This window comes from Vollenhovia emeryi, unplaced genomic scaffold (assembly GCF_000949405.1).
Source record: "Vollenhovia emeryi isolate VEMERY1.0 unplaced genomic scaffold, V.emery_V1.0 DF939154.1, whole genome shotgun sequence".
In the NCBI taxonomy this organism is placed as follows: domain Eukaryota; kingdom Metazoa; phylum Arthropoda; class Insecta; order Hymenoptera; family Formicidae; genus Vollenhovia; species Vollenhovia emeryi.
The window spans coordinates 1,064,267-1,078,431 of record NW_011967212.1 but is presented as its reverse complement, the minus strand read 5'-3'; the positions used below and the strand labels follow the sequence as shown (position 1 = coordinate 1,078,431).

Sequence of the window (14,165 nt, the reverse complement as noted above, 5' to 3'; positions counted from 1 at the left end):
CTCTCTCTCTCTCTCTCTCTCTCTCTCTCTCTCTCTCTCTCTCTCTCTCTCTCTCTCTCTCTCTCTCTCTCTCTCTCCCTCTCCCCCCCCCTCCTCTCTCTCCGCCTGTAATTTGGTGGATCCCGTGCGCGCCGATTCGCCACGTCCCCATGTCCTCTCCCGCTCTCCCCCGTTCGCCAAGCGTTTTCGCGAGGCGTGTCGGAAAAATAGCGTCGAGAGCCGCGAATTTGAATAACGCAATTCACCGAGTCGAGTTCCGAAAGGCGGGCGCATTAGAATGCCACAGCTGGGCTGGCCGTCGACGGCCCCCCTCGATTTCGCCGGCGTTGTTGCTCGTCGTCGAATAGCTTAACCCGACGCCCTCGTTGCCCGCTGGCGCAACGTGGGCGCTCGCGCGCTTCCTCCAAATAATAATAACATCCACCTAGTTCCCGTAGGAAAAGTTTCTAGCCCGTCCCCCGCCCCTGTACCTTCGTCCGCGACCGTTGCCTGGACTCCTCGGCCGAGACCGCCGCTACCTCGCGCGCATCGTCAATGAGGAGCAGCGCGGCGAGGAAGGGCCGAGGATTGAGCGTTAACGGTATCGCCTTTTCCGCACATTCATCGAGTTCCGCGACGTCCGCGACGACGATGGCACACATAAGGGTATTTGCAGCCTCTCTATTGAAAATCGTTACTCGTCCGACACCCGCGCCGAGGCTCGCAGCTACATCGCGCGGCGCGCGCCGAGTTAAATGTAGAACTCGGGATAGCGGGGGGGGGGGGGGCCGGAATAAAATATAGCCGCGGATACGGAGGGACGATAAGGGAAGTTTTCCCCCGCCCGGCACGTGTAGGGCGTGCGATATGAATTCTAGCGCGAGGCATAAAAGCCGAGTAATAATGAGTCGCGGCACGGAGTGCGAGCGTTTGTGCGCCGAAGATTACAATTAACTGCCTCCGATAGCCGAGCGCGCGTTACGCGCGTGCAAATTATATTTCACGTTTCGACGATCGCGCGATCGTGCGTCCAGCTGGCACCGCCCCGTCGTCTCGCGACTTGGAGCGCGCCCGCCTCGAATAATTTATTTCGCCGGACTACTTATCGGACCGTGAACTCGCAGATAGAGGACCGTTTTTGCAGGACCGATTACCCTCTGATCGGTATTATACGGTCGCTGAATCCCTAAGCCCGATTCTCCCTCCGCTTCCAAACCGCCGCGTTCTCGTTCGATCGTGGCTTAAGTAAACTCATGAGAATAAATAGAGCCGAAGTTGTTAGGACAATCGGGGAAAGGGATTAGAGCCGTTTAGCCTGGCCCATTCCCCGCTCGCTCTTCCTCCTCTCTCCCCGCCGAATGGACGCTCCTAATACGGTACTTTAATTATCGAGAGTGCTAGGCTGCATGGGCCGCAATTTACTTTTTCGAAGAGAAAACGGAAATCCTACGGCGGGGACTCCTACCCGCAATTTTTCTTCCGACCGCCAGACGCTTAGCTCATGTTAGTCAAGTAGGATTACCGTAGCGTCACCTGAATCTTGTAGTGTTTTGTTGCGTGCGAGAAGAACTGCATCTTATCGTCAGGCTGGTGGGTACCTATGCTAGATTCGCCCTTGCCCTCCCCTCCCGCCCGTCCGTTTCTCGGGATACCCCGCAGACCGACGTCTCGCTAACAAGAACCTGAAAAGATCTCCCGAGTAAGATCGAGGGTGATTTATCACCGCAACCCATGGTCTCGCGTATTTTTCCCGCCGGCGCGTCTGTTCTTTCCTCGCGTCGCACTCTCGTACGTCGTACGGCGCGCGCATTGTACCGACGAGCGCCGACCGTCGCGATATTCGCTCGAATTGAATCCATGCCTCGGAAGATATATCGGTTAGCGATCGGCACGCGGGCGCGATCGACGAGCGGGCTCCTTGTTTCAAAGTTCCGCGGACGTCGCGGGCCGTGACCGAGTCTATCGAGTTTACGATTACGTTAATGCACACCGCGCGTCAGACGCAGACACCGGCTTTTGAGCCGCATGGGCAATCAAGCTGCTCCAATTTCGCGATACTCGATCAATCACGGAACGCTCCCGCTTTCGACGCGGCGATGTCACCTCCGCTCGATCGTACTTTCCACTCAATCGCAGCGGCGCACTTCCTTCGCCCGTGTCACGCGATTTAATTAGCTTCGCGATCGTTCCACTTCTCCGGCGCGGGTCTACGAGTAAACAGGTTTGAATTTATCCGGTGGGAAAGGCGCCGCGCATTTTTCTTCGGCTCGCCGCCGCGATCTGCAACGTCTGCGCGAAACACAAAGCCCGAGCTCGCTGCAAAACACCCCTGCCGTAGGTAAAAGGGATTCGTTTCAATCGTCCTTAATCGAGCAAGTTGGTGTACAACTGTTTGTTCTCGTTCCACCACCACGGCCCAGACTGTTCCATATGTGACCCACTGGAACACAATGGCCGGCTGCTCTTTCCCTCGGCTGTCTGGCTGTCAGCAGTCGCTGCCGGCTGTGTAAATACGATACGCCGCTCGCTTTTCGTGCTTTCAAGCGCGGTTCAAAAAAGGGGAAAGTAGGAGACGTGTAGGTGAGAAGGAAAGGGCGGCCCCGATCGCCGGCCGCGGCGCTTCGCCGCTGCCTCGAAATTGCTCGGCTCGGTTTTCAATTTGCAGTTTGTATGTTATCTCGACCGCCAACGAAGACCCGGCGAAAAATAATACTTCACATCGGGGCACGTTTCGCCGCCCGCGGACACGTCAACCGATCGGCAAAAAGAGGAGAAAGGGAAAGGAAAAAAATAACCATCTCCGTCGTACGGCGGAGATCGAATGAGAAATTAATGAATAAATGAATCAATAAATCAAAGTCGATAACTCGACAATATCTCGTATTCGTACTCCATACATATTCAGCTACGCTTGGTTAACCCTCGATTTGTTGCGGTAGCGGATCGCGACAGCGTAGAAATATATGGAACTGAGAAATTCAAGCAATTAGGTACGTAAAGGCAAACACTTTCTACCCGGCTAATCTTCCCAGCGGCAGACTTGAATATAATTTGTAAGTTTCGTGGATTAGGGAGGCGCGAGTTCTTGCCTGGACATCTCGTTAGCGCGATCATCGATTTAAAGTTCGTTATAGAAGGCGACGATCGATAATGAGTTCCGGAGGTAACTTATAGTCGGAGGCTAGAATCGGTAGGATGGAGAAAAACGGGGCGGCTTGATTGCTAGGCGGATCGCAGTCGGTGATTTGAGGCAATCTACCGGGTTCTTGTTACTCCGGACGACGAGTAATAACCGTAATGGGAATCGGTCTTCGGAGGTAACTATTCTTCTTTCGAACCTCTCCTTCGATCTTATTGTCAAATCCATCCAGGAGAGCCTGGGTACTTAAGTCAGTCATTTCGCGCGCGTGACTTGTAAGAAGATGTGCATCGGGTAACTTAGATTAGCGATTTGCCGATTAAACTTGCCTCGCGCCGATTCCGTGCAGATAAGCCCGGGGGCTGAAACGCGCCCATGTCGTTCGTAAGTAATAACTTTCCACCTCCGCGCGAATTAATTAAGTGTCCCAAGCTCGACGCACTCGTTGGTATAAAGATTACTAATCATTTAAGTTAATAAGCATAGAGAGGCAATAAGAGCCAATCGCTAGGTGTTTGTGGTGCGGACATAATATTAGATTTAATGTTTAACACAGTTGAACAAGTCGAACGTCAAATCAAACATGAAATTATACCCGCACCTAACCGCTAGCGTTTGGCTCTTATTGCCCCTCTATGCTTGTTAACTTAAATGTTTATCAACAGAGCCCTAATAATATACTTACTAATTAACAATAATATTATAAAGAAGCAAAGGGGTAATCAGAGCGGCGACGAATCTTCGAATCTTTCGCGCAGCTCGCGCTAAATACGTAAATATTAGCATAAACGTCACGGCGAATTCTGCCACTGGCACGAAATCTCCAACGGAGTAGTTAGTCGTTATACGAAACCTGACTCAGCTAGAAACTGTTTCCAATATAATTCGTGTCTCCGAAACGACAACGCAGCGAGTCCCTTTACCTCGCCCAGGGCCGGTATTTTCATAATGCCAAGCGACATCGTTTGCGCGGATCCCGTCGAGAATACGACAAGCATTTGTATTGTTAAGGGCGTCCCGGAGACGTTCCAGACCTCTTTACCGTAAAGCGGAAATGGACGAAAAGATCTAACTTGACTGGCTCTTGCCTCATCTTCAAAATTCTTTCCCATTAAGTTTTTATGGCATTATATCCAGCCTCTCCGAATGAGATAATAATGTCACAGCGCTACGCAGTACCCATCCCGTCGAAAATAATAATCATCTCTTCCTACAATAGAAAGACCTCGGGTATCGAGTGTCCGTTTGCGAAATGCTTATCGAAATGTGTTATGCAGAAGCGTTCGATATATGTCGAAAAGAGTTTCCTCCGACGAGTCGTCATTCAGCTTAAATTCGTAATCGATGTTCCATTAGCTGCTAGCACGAATAAAGGAAGAGCACAGGGAGGCACCCAATGTAAACGGTAAAAATCAAAGAGGAGCGAAAGCGAAATGCCTGTTGATAAACAACGGTCTTCTATTCATGGATTCGCACGTTGCGCGAACCGCCGGCGCGCGGGCCGGCTCTAAACAGAGCAATCAATCTTGGCTTAATGAACTCTTAATTATTTCGAGGACACGCCGGAGCGGGGAGGGAAACTGCCCGTATAATGGAGGCGCAAAGTATGCGCGGCCGACTGCATGCAAGCGCGGCGAAGGGACGGCGCGGCGGGGAGGTTGGAGGACGACTCCGTGGGTCCGGGGGTGCTATTAGATAAATATAGGGAGAAACAGCGCCACGGGGGAAGCAACGAAAATGAAAATAAAGGGGCACTCCGCAACTACGGGCTCTCCTCTCTCTCTCTCTCTGCGGCCCCGTGTGCAGCGGGGCGACGCCGAGGAAACCGAGATACGTTTCCGACGCACGCTGCGAGCGGAGCTCGCCCAACGGCGAAAAAACAGACGGAACGAAGCGAGTGACGTGGAGCGCGGAAGGTCTTGTCCGCTCGGATTCCTTTAATCACGCTTCCAATTCACGCGAGGTTTCAATCTCACGTGGTATATTAAGCGACGCGAGGTATATTTTTATTTACTCCCGGAAATGTATTTTTAGCAATTCGTACGTCTCTCTCTCTCTCATCGCGCGTTTATTTCTTTATCCCTGATTTTCATTTTGTTCCTCATTAACCAGATGACCAGGCGTGCTCGTACAATCCCGCTTTCATCTAGGAGGTATTACTTCATTAACTTTGTTTACAGCCTAGGAGAGAGAATGACGTAATTTCGAGCGGGCGCCGCGCCGGTCTCGTCCCCCTCAAGTATGAGGAAGAAAAATTAAAAAACATTGCGGGTCGGGTCACGAACGGCTTATAATATACACCGTGGAAATTACGCGGGCAGCCCGACGACGTAACTTCGAAAATTACGCGAGTAGGGTACGAAAAGTTTGCGCGATCTAACTACTACGAAGTCAGTCCACGGTGCGGCCCTTATTCACCGCCCTCGTGGGACTTGGCCACGGCACCGGTTATTACACGGAGGGTTGGTCTCGGCTCGCCAAACGTGCCGGCAAAAAAGTCCCATTTAATACGACGAAATTCACTGTGACGCACCCTGTACACATCGTGAGCCGCTTAATAATGTATTTCGGCTGTCGCACATCGCTCTTTATTAAAGCCCGACCGGCACGTGCACCCGGGATCTTTCATATTTATAATCGAATGAGATGACGCGACGGAAGCGCAATCTGGAAACGGAGATTTATATCTTCGGACGCGAGCAGTTCAATAACTTCTTTTTTTTATTTAAAAGTTAGCGGCCTTGCCCGGCTTCGCTCGAGCCTCCTTTTTCTTAAACCGCCTTTTTTAAATTTCTCTCTTTATATCTCAATTCTTTTTTAAATTTATTTTCACAGCTTTCTTCGGGTAATATCCAAAAATACACAATACCAATCCCAAAAAACTTTTTTTTCCAAAAATACAGGATCCCCAATCCAAAATAATTGCTTTATCTGTACCAACGTAATTAATTTGGTTACTTACTATCTCTATAGACGTAACGAATACTCTTGTCGAATCGTGTACCTAATTTATATTAGCCTATTTGTTTCGAAAAATCCTATAAAGTAAGTTTGGCAAACTTAGTCAAGATCTGTACACGGGTTTAGATATTAAAATTGATTGATTTCAGGGTTTGAGATATGACTTTCCAACTTTAATGATTGCAGGAGGCAAAAGTTGGCTATCCAGATTAAAAGATAGCCTATATTTTTCGCAGAATCCTACTGAATAGCCAACTTGAATGCCAAATTTGGTTCAGATCAGTCAATTTGTATAGAATTGTATAAAAAATAAACAGACAGACAGAATTTCGCTTTTATAGACTAGTCTTGGCCCAACAGTCGCTATGTAATTTACTACTGTACGATGCACCGATACCGCACGGATGTGGACTAATCATGTTCTTAAAAAGAAATAGAGATGAGTCGATAGTTTTGCAAGAATCGTAACGTTATGTAAAAACCTGAAATTTTATTCAAGTAAAAGTGTGAGGCTGCAACGTATCTACGAGGAATGCAATTTCAATCCCAGCCGGTTGCCGCGGTCGTGAAATTCTGATCGTCTGAGTAGGTTTTTAGCGCTGTTTTTAAGTCGCGAGTATAAACGGACGCTTATTCAGTAAGCGGGAAATATCCGAACGACTGATACGCGGCGCTGTAAAAACGCGGCATAAAGAATTTCGATGTTCACGGGAAGCCATGGAATACCGCAATGATAAGCGAGTGCCCGCGGAATACTCGCATGCCAATAATTCCGCTTCAATACGCCGGCCGCCGATATTGACGTTTTCACGAAAGGCTAAACCGCGTGATCGATATATTACGATTAGGTGTCACGATACGCGCGCCTTCCGAGCGTGAAAACCGAAACGGCCGGTTTGATCATAAAGCTGACGGGCTAGTTTAAAGGCGGCGGATATTTATCATCGTTCGGTGGGAAAAAACGGGAAAGGCGGCTTGCGTAATGCGCGACACTAGACGTGTGCGGCGCGGATAAGTAGCAGGGGTACTTCTTTCGACACTGCCGGGGAAGAAAAGGAAAGTGTCACGGAGTGCGCAGCACACACAACCTGAAGGTGAACACGCATGGAAGGAGATAAAGCGGATATCGCGCGCTTTCAGGCCGAGTAGTCGGCTAAATAGCCCGGGCCGCAGATGCATTTCCCTCCGAAGTCATTTTGCAGACGCCGTCCTCGGCGCGCTCCTTTTTATCACGTACAGAACTGAAGTGAGATGAGTCAGAAAAAAGAGAGATAGGGACCTTCGCCGTAGTCGATTTCGACCCTTTCCAGGAGGGTTTATGTCGCTCACTGTGGCAAACGACTTTGCCTTCCCTAACGAGGGCATACGGTGAGGCTCGATAAGGAGGACGACGCTCGACTTGGCGAAAACAGGGTCTCGCCGGATCGGAGGAGAGATCTGAACGGAGCGATGCCGCGCGCGGAGAAAAAATATTGACGATCGTTTTCGTTCCTTGACGCTGACCCAAATTTCACCTCGGGCTTTCCGCATCGTTGACGCGGCAACGGCAAACGTTCGGTTTCGACTTGGACCGATCCTCCTCGAGTTCCCCCTTAACCGCCCTCATGGCTTTCTTATTCGCGCGCGCTGATTTGGCTACCGATAAAACCGAATATCCCGCCAGAGACGCCCGTGATTTCTGAATTTAGCGGCGACGCGATTATGCTAACGCTCTTTATTGCCAGGTGCCATAAAACTTGGACGTCTTCGAGATCGGGAATTCATAATGCCGCGGCACATCGGCCAGGAACAATGCGAATCTCGTGTGGAAAGCGGGATTTAAATTCCTTCGATGGATGAAAAACCGTGGCCAAGCTATTCGGTCTTGACTATCCCGTTGAAATTTCACAAGTTTAAGCGAGTGTGACGATTATACGTGGATTATTTCGGTGACATATTTGAAAGAAATTATGAGAAGTATAATCGAGCAAAGAACGACGTTCTCGCGATGTTTGTTAACCCTTTGAAGCGTGGTGGTAATCCACTTCAACTTTTTTACTTTTTGGCCATTTAATTTCCTGTTAACGCATTTAGGTCGGGTTTTTTGCATTTTTGGATATCTTAGCAATAAAAGAACATAAAAAAAGATTGAGTAGTCCTTTAACATTTATTGTAAAAGTTTTGTCAATAAACAAATATGAAAAAACAGCAATGTTTCGGAAAAATTCATTATTGAAGTTTTTAAGATTATTTCTTGAAAACTTTGTGTAGGAGGTTCTCGGGGTCGCTCATTGCGATTCTCATGTCGGATTTTTAAAATTCAAAATGGCCGACCCAAAATGGCGGACGCAAAGTACGTGAATTTTTTAAGTTTTCAAGTTTTTCAGCATTTTCGTTTGATCACGGTAGTTAGGGACTCGTCACGTCCGCGTCGTTAGTTCTGGATAGTTCCAAGAATGAATAAATTCTAAGAAATTATCAAATTTTAATTTTACATGCACCATTTCGCACGCGCTATTTTTTATATTCTATAAGAATTTTCAACTGGAATTTAGATTCCATGGGTCCTAATAACATCTAAATAATGTTTCTTAGCATAGTTGAATTACAGTTGAATAATGTTATTTTTTAAGGTTTGGAATTCGGTCATCTTGAATTATAAAAATCTGATAACGGATTCGTAATCAGCGACCCCAAAAACCCTTGTATACAAAGTTTCCAAAAAAAAAGGTTTGATAGCAAAATGTATGCTTCAAAGGGTTAACTAAATAATTCGCAAACGTCGCGAGTGAACAAGATTAACGTCAGAACAGCCGAATATTTTGAACGAACTAGTCTTCACCGCGAACGTTTAAATAAAACAATTCAATATTCACCGTTGTACTTTTATCTACGTTGAACAAAATGTTGCTTCGGCAAGCGAACGTTCATCAGAAACCCGGTCTCGTTGTCCGGCGGGCACCAAGGCCCGCTAGCCGATAACGAAATTATCTTAATCCGAGTCGATCGATTGACAGTTAGTCGATTGCGCGGCAATGGTAGACGGCTGCGAGCCGCGCGGACTGACGGGAACACGATGCCTATTGTGTGTCACATACGGAATCAATGTATATTTTGATGCTCGGCAGTCGACAATAATGTAACTATTGAAATGCCGGTGGTCGAAGCTCATATCGAGGATATAACGAGCAGAATGATGCGCACCGACGCGATAAGCACCTCGGTGCTCGGCCTGGTCCCCCTTCTACGCTTTAAAACTGTGCGCGCACGCGATTCACGACGTTATAAGAAGATTATATCAGACAAAACGTATCGCGAAAAACGTCACGTTTCAATATGGCATGTATAATTATGGATTGTCGATATTGTCGGAAAATTATAAAACAGCAACAACGCGCGGGCGCGCGCGCGCACGCACGCACACACGCCCATTTTCGATTTCAGCGAACTAAATTATCTCTCTAAGGCAGATAATTAAAACCCACTTTCACGCAGATAATTACGTGCACATAATTACATAACAGCGAGTTGTATGTGCGTGAAAAGAGCTGTGTGCATTTATAACTAAATCTAGGATGCCAGTTTCGTAAGAGAATGCGTAATAACTTTCAAGGCTTTACGAAAAGCAACGGAGAAACTCCGTTCACGGGTGCCTCGTAAATTTATGCAACGACCTTGCTCCCCGCTTCGGCCAGTTGGTTAATCCTGCATGATGTTTTTGTACTAAGCAGATTCTCGTGCGAGAATACTATGTAATAATAATGTAATATTCTACTAACACGTATTTGGAGGCGAAAACTCGTACGCGCGTATATAATTATCTGTTCTAGAGAAATAATTCACTTGCAACCGTAATCGAACTGATTAATAAAATAAATCACGTAATTGGCCACTTAATATAAGAACATTTCGCATGTATGACGCAAATAAAGCGAGGCTCGTATAATTGCGTACAATAATTGAGTTATCGCGATGCTCTTCTATTATTACAGAGCCACAGAGAGAATAACGAATGTGAGTTATTACAGCAGGCGTTAAAAAGGAGAGACTTGCTCGCATTATCGCGCTCTGCCGTGACTTGGTTAAACTAAAATCGTAAACCTCCTTCGCGCTGGGCACGTAAGAAATGAATTTATGGGATCCCACACGTAATACGTGACCCCGCGAGAGACAGGAGGAACCAGAAATTTGCGCATTGTGGCGGGCATGAAGCGTTTTCGTGTCAAGCGAGACACGAGGAAAGTCGAAGGCACGTACGACCTCGGGGAAAGACACCGGGGCCGTAATGGTCGCTCCGGATGCGTCAGTTTTGGATCCTGCGGAAAATGGACGTGCGCTGCCATAGGGATTTATTAGCGTAATCTGCTTAGCCCTCCGGGGCGACATCGGACTCGGGCCTGGCCCATTTCTTTGTGCAGCTCTCACGTCAAAGGGAGGATGAAAGCCGACCTTACTTTGCGTTTGTATCCCTGTGTCCGCGCGCACGCGTATTCTTCTTTCACGCTGTGACTCTAGTACTCTACTACTCTGCCGCTGCAGTGCGGCTGCGAGAAGTAGATACGGCCAGTCGTCGTGGCTCGGTGAAAAGGGACGAGACAACGAAATTAAAAAGAAGCACTTGGCTCGCGAGCCGGCTGTTTGTCTGGTGCAAAATATCCCTCGCAGCAAGACGCGAAAGTGCACAACGGTCGCTTAATTAACAAGTGGGTGAGCTATGAATTTTTTGCAAGCTATACAAAGAGTATGGCTCTCGTAATGCGGATAATAAACACTAATTCGATAAACTGCATCGCCCACTCCCCTCCCCTCCTTGGCGTTTTGGCGCGGAAAATTCCTCGCATAAATTATATCTCAGACGTGATAATGAAGTGAATTAATCTTCATGGAGACAGGAACATGATGAACGGCATAGCCATACCGAATTTCGGAATTCGATCGGTAGCTGCTACGTGCCGTAATGAACGAAAAAGATCGTGCCAGCGCGATAACAAATAGCCCAAGTATCAGCGAAGATCGAGGACTTTCCTTCTTTCAGCCGGGAGCAACTGTCGAAGTCCTCAAGAGATTAATGCCCTTACCGGCCCGTCACCCTTCCCTTTCTTTCGTACCAACTAATTTCGTAGTCACCGATGGAATTTCAAAAAATGTGAGATATCTATCTCATTGGGGGAGGGGAGTGCTCGGAAGTCTTCCGTTTAATCATGCTGCGTTCGGTCGATGGGCCGTTCGGTGGCGAGACAGCGTTGTGGAGAGACTTTAAACGAGCGAGCGGGAAAGGAAGACGGGAGAGAGAACTTGAAGCGGAGAAAAAGGAAGAGACGGAAGGTGGAAGGACCGGGGCCGAAATCGATATTTAAGGCTGCTCTCGTTCCTGTGAAAATTTAATAACCCGTTCCCAAGTATGTGTCCCGCTGCCCCTCCCTCGTCCCCGCGGCTGCCTTGAAAAGAGCAGCTATCGTTACCGTGCACACGTGTAAACGTTCGTCCGCGCGGCGACATTATCGCGCGATATTAAATCCCGGCCTGGTAGAATAATTGAAAGTTTCAGGAGAGGGGTGGTGATACGTCACAGAGCCCGATAAGGGTAGGTCGCATCGAACTTCATTTCGCAGTGGCGAGCATGTTCGCCGATCGCGCATCAATGTGAATTGGAATTCCGGTATCGCGGAATGTATGTACGGATGAACAATGTCCAGCGCAACGATGGCGCATACAGGGAACGTATGTACATGTCAATGAAACGTTTATGTACGCCATTAAAGAGAGGCGCATTCCAACCTTGGGACGTTTATCACGTATGACGCATATCTCGTGACATAATTTCCAACAACTTAATCTGCGTTCATTAACATGTCAATTCGCTGCAAAACCTTCTTTTCTTGCTACGTACGAAGATTGCCAAACATTAGATAAAGAGCTTATCCAACAGGAAGTCACGCAGAGGGTGCGTGTGTGCGCGTTATTAGAGAAAGAGGACCTAGAAGGAGATGGCCCTCACGCTCAAGGAATAATTAGTAATAACTTTAGGTTTAAGTTTAGTCGTAAGTATAGGTATAAATTTAGGTTTAGGTTAAGAGGCGTATCTTATAAGATTGTAACCCTAAGGGGAACAATAAAGATTATTATATGTAGATAAAGAGCTTATCATAGAGAAGGAAAAAGATTGATAGCGATTCACTTCAAATATGCTATAAATCATCAGAGATAGTGATAAGTACAAGTTAATTGATTTTCGCTTAAAATGTAGTCTGCAAGATTATTATGCTGTTACCATATCAGTGCCTTAGAGGTAGACGATGTTAATTGTAAGTGGCATTTCTTGCAAAAACGAGATTTATATATTTTGTCAGTTAGCTTGACAAACTGACTCAAGAAATATGAAAATTGCGTTTTTGCAGAAAAATGCGACTTAACATTGTTCGCCTCTGAGGCACTGGTAGAATTACTTAAATCCAGACACGATGTATTACAAAATTATTAAGAAACTTTTTCATAGATTAAAGGACTGCTTCAACAGTAAACAAATAATAAATGCTTCATTTCTCAATTGGACGGAGTTCTACAATGCGGAATCAACTCCAAAACCTCATTTTCCCGCTAGTGCAATTTCGCGAAACTGCGCCAACGTTATCTCATATAATGACCGAGCTATAATCCTCCTCAAATACAAATCCATGTGTTATATGCATTTTTTACGTGTAAGAGGTGGATCATCTTTGCATAATATATAATACTATAGGCTTTTATGAGCACTTTGCCATACAAAAGTAAAAAGATCACGAAAATGGCGCTTGGTTCCTTATTGCATAATTGCATCCATTTAATATCTGATCCCTCGCGGTATCTTTATTCAAGAAATAAGATATTTGATGTTAAAAATTCAGATATTCAAAACAATTATAATTGTAATGTGCAATAAAATTTGCATTAAGAGAAATCGCATTTAATTGCGAGAAATTTACGCTTTTTAAATTCAACACAAACCTTGCGAAAGACCGACAAATATCGACCGCAACGCTATCAGCGGTAAGATTATCGCGAAAAAAAGAAAAACAAGACAGAAACGAAACCCGGCGTCTGGTCTCAACACGATTTTCTTTTGTCTACGAGGCGTTTCACGGACAATGCCGTTTAATCCCTGTAGCGCGGCAACGAGGAGCTCTATCCCATCCCTTGGCCTATGCACCGACCGGTAGTCGGTCGTGCTGTGTCGATGAACGAGCATTCGACGAGAAAAGAGATTACGCTTTAGCTGGAAGCGCGATAGACTCTACGTGATGCTGATGCTTCGCTATCCGATGCCGAGTGATTGTCTAGATCGATCGGTGTTTGCAGCCACCGTCATCGTGATACAATGGAGCAATTATCGTTTCCGAATAATTCTTTGCGCCGACCAGGAAGCAGACTGCAAAAGGCAACGAGCGACGTACGCTTTCAAAACTGATTTCCGCCTGTTTCTTTCCGAACGAATGGTCTTGCAGCGATTCATTCGACGAAAAAAAAGTGCTTTTCTACTATTTTCGACGCGATTATATACCCCGATACCTGTAAAGTATCTTAAGTAGGATATACGTTTACTTAATCAATGTCGTCATTAAAGTGAATCGAGTTCTTGCGGTCGGAGATCACATTGGAGGGAAGACGTCCGTCCCGCCGAAAAGTAACCATTAGTGAAGATCTATCGTGTCCGATAGGAGATCCGAGAAGTGGCAAAGAACACCGAGAGAAACCGAGGACACTCGACCGTCGTGGGAAGCACTGCCCTGGGCTTTCGACCCCCCTGCTCCCTCCCCCCCCTCCCCCATTCCCGTACTCTCGTACTCGCGGACGCAGTCCACGATGAGGAGGGCAAAAGCATAAAATGTCGTATAAGTAAAAGAAAGAAATAAGGTCGGCGAACAAAGAAACACGAGGGAAAAGAGCCGGAAGAAAAATGGAGGACCTAATGAACTTGGGGAAAAAGTTAAACATTGGCGGCGAACGAGGCTTTTTAATGAACGCTTTGTACAGGGAGGTCGATTTGGTAATTATTTAGATTAACACACCCACCTCCAATAACCTTGGGCTTGACATATGTTGTCAAGGTTACCCTCCTGAGTAACGCTCA

The 14,165-nt window shown here is 46.9% G+C and overlaps 1 protein-coding gene across 3 annotated transcripts in view; it reads right to left on the bottom strand.

Moving 5' to 3' along the window:
• The window catches only part of LOC105565275 (CUGBP Elav-like family member 4), a 634,883-nt gene that overhangs the window by 474,646 nt on the left and 146,072 nt on the right, over window positions 1-14,165 (bottom strand). The window lies entirely within an intron of this gene.